Source organism: Phalacrocorax carbo, chromosome Z (assembly GCF_963921805.1).
Source record: "Phalacrocorax carbo chromosome Z, bPhaCar2.1, whole genome shotgun sequence".
NCBI lineage: Eukaryota > Metazoa > Chordata > Aves > Suliformes > Phalacrocoracidae > Phalacrocorax > Phalacrocorax carbo.
The window spans coordinates 31,846,293-31,856,442 of NC_087548.1; the positions used below are offsets into that span (position 1 = coordinate 31,846,293).

Sequence of the window (10,150 nt, forward strand, 5' to 3'; positions counted from 1 at the left end):
GTCATGAAAACCAATGAATTAAAAAAAAAAAAACACCCCACAAAACAAACACAAGCCACCCTACTTTCAAACACTTGTTAGCACCACAAACACCAACTACTTTGATAGCTGCAGGCATTAGGGAATCAGAACGCATGATGCAGATCTCATCTGTGATCGTCACAGTATTTCAGAGAGAATAGAGAGTCAATACTTTTCTCAATAAAGTCCATAAAATTAAAAGAAGTTATTATGGCTGCATTAGTATTTTGCAAATTGCAGTTACTGCCTAAAGCAAATGTGGCTAAATAGTGCTAAGAAGGTCTTTGTTTTTACACAAAATCATGTACTTTGAATCTGATTTTTAAGAAACATCTGTACCCATGATGTTTCATGTCACTTTAACTCTTCACAGAGGTAAAACACAAAGTTTGACTCACAGACTATGTGCACACTTCTCTTTGCTACCAGGGGTCTGGATACATGTTCTGCAAAGACAGATTTCAACACCTGGTAAAGATCCCATCCTGAGTACTACTCTGTACCACTGTAAGAGGGCTACACAAGATAAGGCATGGTGCAGAATTGACATCTCGTCTTTTCAACAGTAACAGATGCCAGGAATGATTGACAACCAATGAATCGCATAAACTACCCAATAAAACTAATAACAAATAGATTAAGATTTCAATGTGCCATATAACTGATACAGTAGTGTAACTCACACTGTAAACTCTTAATGTCTTTAGAACTTATCTGACAGCAGGATCTAGAAAACTAGCACTCAATGTTTTCATCTTGAGTAAAATAATAAAAAGACGACAACACAGAGACCTTTAGTCATTACTCAAAATAATCTACTTTCTCTTGTTGGCCCATGAAATATACATTTAAAAAAAAAGTAATATGCCTTAGCTCAAGAAATACGAATATCAACAATGCACTAACTACTTAGCACATTTTGTAGTTGATATCTGCTTGGAAAAGTTGCCTCCGTCACATTCATTGGTAGTTCCAATGCGAGACAAACTAATACATTTTTGTTGAAATTGTAATGAGAAACGCCACATTTTACACAGGGTTCTACAGATATAAAAACAGAAAAAGTGTATATACAATTAGTGTAGATTTTAGATTAAAAACAAGATCCTTTTTCCTAACTTTTTTACTAAATAAAGCAATAAGGAAATAAACAAGTCATCACTTCAAAAAGAAAAAAGCTTGCCACAATGAGACATGATTTGACAAGTCAAAGAGTAGAGTGCAGCTGGGTATGGAGATGTTAAAAGAGAATTTCATTGCCATAATAGATGCCAAAAATTCACTTTATCCAAAAGAATTTTTAAAAGTATATAAAGTATGATTTGACAACACTGACAACACAAATCTTTAGATCTTAATAAGCAATCACAAAAAGGATGAAGAAAACAAGCATTTTGGGCTGAAAAAATGCAAAACATCCTCATTAATAACACAATTTCTACAAGAGCTCCTCGAGAGGTAAAAAGCTGCCTCTTCCCTCTTTCCCAAACATCCCATTGTAATACAGTAGTAATAACAAAATCACACTTTTTTTTTTAACACTATTTCTTGTTTTCTCCTTTCTTTGCTGCTCAGCACAGAAACTCACCATCAATATCTCGAATTTCCTTCACTGTGGAGTGTTTAAGGAAAATGAAATGGATTCTCTCCATGCAAACATAACTCACTGTGCATAAACTAGATATACACATGCACTGTTCCACACTATACTGGCAATATAAAAGCATCATTCGAAAAATAATCCCCTGCAGAAGGAGCGCGAGAAAAAAACCTCTGTTATTCTACGTGTGTATGGGTGGGGGTATTGAATAAACAAAAAAACACTTCACAATACAAAGAAAATACAGCTTGCACTAAAATAAGCAGCCACATTAACCATGAATAAAAGAAAAAATTACATGGCTACATAAAGCACAGAAAAGCGATCGAATTATCGATAGCACGAGGGTATCATTAAAAGGTATAGCAAGTTCACAAAAATCTGCAACATTTAGCAGTCGCATCAAACCAGAACAAGGCCCCTAAAAGTGAATGGGGAAAAACACCCCCTGCTCTCGGTGAGCTACAGGATCCGTCGCTGGCTGCATCTTCCCTCCCATCCACACGGGGTTATTTTTTCGGGTTCAAATAAGTAACCTTAGACCGTGGCCGGAGCCATGTCCCTCGATTTCTACATTCCCCCCATCCGTGCGAACGCGAGACCGAGTGAGATGCATACCCACCGCATCCAAGCGATTGTCCCGGAGGTCCCAGAAGCGTGCCTCCGTCCCCACCATCGCCGAGCCGCTCTTCCTCCTCACTTCGCGCCGCGGCCGGCTCCCCTCCCCGCCCGACAGCTGCCCCATCCCCGCCGCCCCCCCGAGGGACGCGCTCCCCGCCCGACCCCACAGTGCACCCAGGGGCGGCGGGGCCGGGGCGGGGGGGGATCGGGAAGGAGGGGGAAAAGGGACGGGGAGGGGGGAAAAAGCGGGCGGAATCCGGGAGGGCGACCCCGTCCCCCCCGCTCCGCCGCAACCGACGGCGCAGCCCGAGGGAGCAGCCCCGGCCCAGATGCTGCGAGGAGGGGGGGAGGCAGCGGCCGGGGGAGGGAGGGAGAGCGGAGGGAGGGAAGGAGGGAGGGAGGCAGGGCCGGCGTCCGCCCGACGAGCGCATTCACCTGGGCTGCGGCGGGCTGTGGTGCTGTTCCCGCTGTCGTTGCTGCTGGAGGTGGCGGCTGTTGTTGATGTTGTTGTTGTTGTTGTTGTTGTTGCGGGTGACGATGAGGAAGGGGGTGAGGAGCAGCAGCAGGAGGAGGAGCAGGCGAGGAGCGGTTGTTGTTGATGGGTAACAGTCGCCAGGACTACGGTGACTATGGCGCTTGATTCACAAGGCAACGGTTGCTATAACTCACAAAAGGGAGAGCGAGCGAGGGAGGAGGAGGCGGCGGCCCAGCCGGAAAGGCCCGGAAGAGGCGGGGCCTGCCCTAAAGGACGGCGCCGGGGCGGGCAGGGGGAGCTCCCCGAGCCGGGCAGGGCACCGTCTGGGCCCGTGGGCCGCGCCGGGGCCGCCGTGCGGGGGATGGGGGCAGCGGGGCGGGCGGCGGAGGCGGCGGCTGGCGGCACGGGGCCCGCGGCGAGGGGCCCGCGGCGAGGGGCGTGGCTGCGCGGGGGCTGTCTGGGCCGGAGCCGCTGCCGTCTGACGCCACTTCCGGCGGGCGGGGTGGAGCGGAGCCGAGTGGCGGGGGCTCGGTTGCGGCGCGGTGGCCGGCGAGCCGCGGGGGACGCTCAGTGCCCGATGGCGGGCGAGGGAGCCGCCGCCAAGTGAGACAGTCGGGAAGTCAGGACTGCCGGCGGCTGCTCCTCTCCCCCTCCCAGCGCCGCCTGTCACAGGCGCCCCACGCCTCCTCCCCTCGGAAAATGGCACCGAGGAGCCGCTGGCGGTGGGGGAGCTGCCGGCCTGCCGCCATCTTAAGGCGGGAGGAAGGGCCGCCGCCGAGGCTCGCAACCCTGTGGCGCAGCAGTGGCCATGCCAGCCCCGGGCCCCTCCAGCGGGGAGGCGTAAGGCCGCGCTGCGGCCGAGCCAAGGCTTTGGGGCGCCGGGCGGTTGCCCTGGGTCCGATTGGCCTCGCAGCGCCGGCGGGCTTGGGCCCCTGTGCAGGCAGTGGGGCCGTGGGTGCGGTGCTGACACGCAGCTGTGAAAACCGGGTGCTCTCGTCCCGGCAGTTTTTCCCCCTGGTCGTTCCACGCATGTAGTCGAGGGACAGGGGACACGGAAGTGTATGAGGTTTTCTGGCTGCATACAATGCCAACCCGTGTAATGGTTATGGTGGCAGTGCATACCCACCTGCAGCGCTTCACTATACTGCAGAGTATCTCTGCAGTTCTATATGTAGCTGCTGCTGTCTGCATAGCCAGTAATGCTTGCCTGTCATCTATGCAAACCGTTAATTCCCTCATGACTGTTTCCCATGTAGTGATCTGTATCCTCACATGTTCTGTTACCAACGCAAGGTTTAACAATCTTAACATCTCTCTGATACCTGTTGCTATAGGCACCTGACATTTGCCTCACATGCCCTACCACCACTCTGCCTGTCCCTACTGGAACAGATCAAAATTGCTCTTACATACTACAGAAGCATTTTTCAAAACATTGATAGATTTACCATGGTTTTCAGGGCCCCATGTAACTGTCATAGCCTAAGAACTACTTACAAAACATACTGAGAAATCTGTAAGTATATAAAAATAAAACCTCAACCAACTGAGGTTTAAGTCTATAACAAAACAATGTTGAATCAAAACTGTGCACCTCTACAGCTGAAGCTATGTCTTACTGCTTCCTACGGTGGAACCTAATCTTGAGATGCTAAACTAGTAACTGGTCTGCTGGGATTTTCAACCTCAGTGGATGTCTGGGTGTTTTAATTGCTCACACTCACTCACTTGCAACATTAGCCTTCTCAGTCAGAAACACTAAGATAAGACACAACCATAAACAATCTAATTTAGTAACAATACATAGCAATGCATTTAAGCAGTCAATTCATTTGAAGGTAAAAGATATTTTAATAAGCATCTTTCATTCTATCTATTCAGCAAATGCAGGTAGTTTTATTTAGCAGGTAGTACGTAGAAAGGCTTGAGGACTGGTGTTTTCATTGATTTTTAGATTTCATGGGATCAATGTAAAGGACAAAAAGGGGTGTTGGATACTAAGTAGTTTTACCAGAGAATAGTTGCGAGAGCAATGTGACTCAGTTCCATGGTAAAGATTTAGCAACGTTCATCTCATCCATGTTGCTAAAGAAAGTGTTGATCTTAGGTTTTTTTGCTTCTTGATACTGTACTGTCTCTTCTGTTGTGTTGTCACTTGTATGTGTATTTGCTTGGCAAGAGGAACAGGGTGACCTGTGGTAAATGTTATAAAGTTGAAGGAAAAAAACACTGGTCTGTTGATTTGTGTTCTCAGATCATGGAACTTTAAGCGTCTGTCTTTGTGGAAAGAACAAATCAAACCTAATTCAGGCCTTGGCAGAAATTTAAAATATACACATATAAATATCACTATACTTCTTTCCTTGAGCCAGTATATTTGTAGAATATTTTAGTCTATACCAACATTTCAGTCCACAAATACATGATCACTTGCTGTGTCAGAAAAAGGGTAGTATCTACTTTTGTTATATGGAAATCATTTAATCACGTCAGTGTTCTGATGCTTCCATCTATGAAATTAATTTGCAGAGTGTTGTGGTTTAACCCCAGGTGGCAACCAAGCCCCACAGAGCTGGTTGCTCACTCCCCCTTGGTGGGATGGGGGAGAGAATGGGAAGGGGAAAACTGAGAAAACTCATGGTTTGAGAAAAAGACAGTTTAATAGATAAAGCAAAAGCTGCGCGCGGAAGCAAAGCAAAACAAGGAATTCATTCTCTGCTTCCCATGGGCAGGCGGGTGCTCAGCCATCTCCAGGAAAGCAGGGCTCCATCACGCATAACGGTTACTTGGGAAGACAAATGCCGTAACTCCAAACATCCCCCACTTCCTTCTTCTTCCCCCAGCTCTATATGCTGACCAAGATGTCATATGGTATGGGGTATCCCTTCGGTCGGTTGGGGTCAGCTGTCCCGGATGTGCCCCCTCCCAGCTTCTTGTGCGCCCCCAGCCTCCTCACTGGTGGGGTGGTGTGAGGAGCAGAAAAGGCTTGACTCTGTGTAAGCGCTGCCCAGCAAGAAGTAAAACATTCCTGTGTCATCAACACTGTTTTCACACAAATCCAAAACACAGTCCCATACTACTTCATCTCTTCATACTACTATGAAGAAAAGGAGCTCTGTCCCAGCCAAAACCAGCACACAGAGGTACACACTTAGATCAGTCAGGCCCTAATGGAAACCGAAGTTCTGTTTCAAATAATTTCAAACAGATTTCTACAAATTTTTGTCTCAAAATTTTATCAATTTGATCTTTATCAAAGAACACATATCAATTTTTGAAGAGATTATCTTGTTTTTTATGTTGTTGACAGTTACTCATTGCAAGATAATAAATAAAAACATTCAGTCACTTCACAGAACTTCTGTAACTAATCACAGCATTAAACAACCTGCCAAATTGAAATATGAAAGCGCTATTGATTAAAAGTGGTTGTATTGTTAAAAGCCTTGTATTTTATATTTAGATGCAGAATATACTGTATATCTCAAAATAATGTTATGCCTTCTTATGTGGATAAGGAATAGTCAGAATATAATAAGTTTTTCATGAGTGAACTAAAACAGAGCTGGACAGAAATTGCTAATGTACTTTGAAAAGTATCACTTTTTTATTGTTAGAATCAAAACTTTTAACACCTCTGAAAAAGAATTTGTTTCATATGCAGGAATTTATACTGCAATTTCGTATGTTGAGAATGGTAATGGAAGAAAGGCTATTCCTATGAACTACTTTTTTTCTGATACGAGATTTGTAATGCTTTCAGGTTTTGATCTTCAACGGGATTACATACATATCCCTCAGGACTTTTCCACAATACAGACTCTTATGGAGTTTGGATGTTGCTTATAAGGGTCATAATTAGCCTGTCTAGTAATCTCATACTACATAGCCCATTTTTGGTTAAGTCTGCTTCATAGGTTGTTTGCATTTCCAAATGCTTTTCAGATGCAGTCTGTCATTTGTAGCATATCTGAAACATACAATAAGGCATTCCTAGTAGCTATGTTGTGCAGAACACAATATCTATATATCTTACGAAACAGTACAAAGACTAAAATACAAAATACTTAAGTGTATAAGAGCAAACTGGTTGATACCATGGGTACATACAATCCAGTATTCTTATTGGCCCCGTTGGTGTAAGTTAATGCCTAGAGAAGTGCAAGAACAAGCAAGTATATATGTGCATTTCACTTGTTAACTTTGCCACCCTATGACCAGTTTCTGCTCAGGGATTTTCTGAACCCTGCATGATTTATATGTTTTATAACCCTCAGAAAATCTTTTCCAATAATTTGTTCAGTCTCCCCTTAAACTCATCTATAAGCCTTGCATTCGCAACACCTTTTGTCAAGAAGAGCCAACTGTTTGGCAACTGTTATATGAAGAAACAAGCCTTTTTGCTTTCTCTGAAGTCTAGTCCTATTGATTTCTGTCTTTTCCATTCTTCTGAGTGCTCATGATGAAGGGGAGAAAGCAAAAAAGGTATGTATAGACATTGATGTTAAGGGATAGGCAACTTAGTGCAGATCTAGAGGCTACACTGCCTCACTACTTGTCATGGTTCTTTTGGATACTGTAGTAAACACACAGACCACCACACAATTCTGCTTAAGGAAATTAGTTATATATTACTTATCTAATTGGTAAATACAAGTACACATAACAATCTTACACATATGCTATGTGACAGCCATAACAAGACATTCATTGGTCTCTTGAGTATTTTCTACCTATCTCTCTCATAATGTGGACATCCCCTCTTGCTTTGTGTAGTCCAGCTATGTGTGATACACATTCTCCAAATGCCTACTAATGTGTTGGTTTCTTCTAGGGTTAGATGAGTTTGGCTTGGACCATAGGGGTCGGTCCCTTCCTGTTTGCATGAACAGTATGTGCTTTATTTAATGCTGGCTTTTCTTTTTCAGTTAGCATCCTGGAGTGCCATAGAATCACAGAGTCATAGAATAGTTTGGGTTGGAAGGGACCTGTAAAGGTCATCTGGTCCACCCTCCCTGCAGTGAGCAGGAACATCTTCAACTTGATCAGGTTGCTCAGAGCCCCGTCCAACCTGACCTTGAACACTTCCAGGGATAGGGCATCTACCACCTCTCTGGACAACCTGTTCCAGTGTCTCATCATCCTCATCATAAAAAATGTCTTCTTTTTATCTAGTCTGAATCTACCCTCCTTTAGTTTAAAACCATTACCCTTGTCCTATCACAACAGGCCTGCTAAAATGTTTGTCCCCATCTTCTTTACAAGCCCCCTTTAAGTATTGAAAGGCCACAATAAGGTCTTCCCAGAGCCTTCTCTTCTCCAGGCTGAACCACCGCAACTCTTTTAGCCGTTCCTCATAGGAGAGGTGCTCCAGCCCTTGGATCATTTTTGTGGCCCTCCTCTGGACCTGCTCCAACAGGTCCATGTCTTTCCTGTGCTGAGAAGGATGCAGTACTCCAGGTGGAGTCTCACCAGAGCAGAGCTGAGTAGAGGGGCAAAATCACATCCCTCGACCCGCTGGCCCAATGTCCTTGCTGTTCATTCAGGAACACCAGGATTCTGCTATCAGCCTGTACCAGATAGTTGAGGAACTGTGACTCCTTTTTCTCTACTGACTCAGCTACATGTTTGACGTTGCAGGTGGAATAGATGGCCACATTGCTTTGCTGGGCAGGAGGCTCAGCACCCACCTCATTGTTGCCTAGGCTCTTTATTATGTGGACAGTACTGCCATGCTGCTCTGGAAGTCCTGGGTTCTGATGAAGATAAATTTCTATCCTTTCCATGTAGAAATTCCATCATCATCTTAGATTATATTTTACCCTAGCTGCTGGTCTCTCATCAGTGGTTGATGTGGCGACGACTGGCAGACCATCAGTTTGTATCCTCCTGGTACTGTGAGCTTTCTGTCCACACAGTTTTACAGGAAGTGCGCTTTCCTGGATTCCCTGTAGTTTCCCATGTGCCACCCTGTTGACAATTCTGAGACACAGAACACATGGACAATACCATCATTTGCAGGGATGAGGAAGGAACAAGATGAAGAACTGACTGTAAAGGCTGACTGTAAAGAGCAAATTTAAAACTGGTGACACCTGGCCTTTTATGTGCATGAAAAGCACTTCAGGATATGGCATAAGCTGTATATACTGAGAGCTTTCTGCTGCTACCTCTGTGCTTACTATACGCTGGAGGACTTAAAGGGAGTGCAGCCCACCCACTGAGTTGCGGCTTTTGCATCCATATTAGCAGCGGAAACATATTATGTGAACTTGTGGAATTCATCTCCAGTTTGGTTGCATTGGAAAGGTGCCTTGAAAAGGCATGTGAAGTTTGGATGGACCAAGATTGCATCATGAAGAGAATCAAAGCACAATAAGTGGGGGTGATAACTGCCTTGACAATGCACTCTTGATATAAACTAAAATGCTGCAGTAGGCATATCTGTAGTTAATTTAGAAGCTTGACATGTTAATCAGTATTTGAAGTCTCTTACAGTTTGGTTACACTGGGTTTGTAATAAACCAGTATCATACACAGAAGCATCAGTAATGATTTTTAAAATTACATTGAGGTATATTCCTAGAGCACCTTTACCTATATAATGAGTAAAAATAATCCAGTGTAAAAGAAATTAATCATTCTTCGCTATCTGATGTAACAAATATACAAAACACTGAGTAGGCACATGTTAAGCCATGTTGTATCTTAAATAAACAAATACAGATTTGATTGGTTGCCATGCAAAATCTAAGATTATACCAGCCACTGAGAATCCACTTTTCTTTAGGAAAATGACTAAAATCTCCAGCCCTTTGATTACTGAATTCGGGGTTTGTAGTTGTTCAACCAGAGTTAGGATAGTCATTTAAACAATCTCTACAAAAATCATTTTGCTCCAACTTTCTAACGTCAGGGAACGGTGCCAAATTGATGACATTTGTAGGTGTGGTAATGCCAGTGCAAGCACTGGCTTTTGTACAGATACCAGAGAAGGTGTTCAGCTGCCTGGCCACTCATGAGGCTTTAAAATGTCTCCCTTATGCTCAAAGACCATGCCAGAAAAGTCTGTGGCTTGGAATTGTCCCCTTGTTCTGTTCTGATTAAATCAATCCACTCCAGACAGTGACAAAGGATAAAGTAATTAATTGTCACTTTCTGCACTGTGGTGTCCTGTGGAGTTAGTGCAAGTCCTTGCCTTCACCAGACTGTGGCTGGACTTTGTAAATGGTGTGAAGGCCAAGTAAGCATTGCCCTTTCTAGAAAAAACAGCTCAGACAGCTGAAGTAGTAAATGAATATTTTTGAGAATGCAACACACAGTACTCTTTGCGAGAACTGTACTACCTACTCCATGAGTGGGTAATTTTGCAGATGAATTTTAAAAATCTAATAGCTTCCCTAATAAACTATCCACCCTCGAGAACATATGCC

The 10,150-nt window shown here is 44.4% G+C and overlaps 1 protein-coding gene across 3 annotated transcripts in view; it reads right to left on the bottom strand.

The window, feature by feature from the left end:
* The window catches only part of RFX3 (regulatory factor X3), a 137,251-nt gene extending 134,334 nt beyond the window's left edge, over positions 1-2,917 (bottom strand). For all 3 annotated transcript variants that reach the window (XM_064438070.1, XM_064438067.1, XM_064438071.1), the window contains exon 1: positions 2,678-2,917. The gene's annotated coding sequence lies outside the window, so the exon portion shown is untranslated. The remainder of the gene's footprint in view (positions 1-2,677) is intronic.
* Between the last annotated feature and the right edge of the window lie 7,233 nt (positions 2,918-10,150).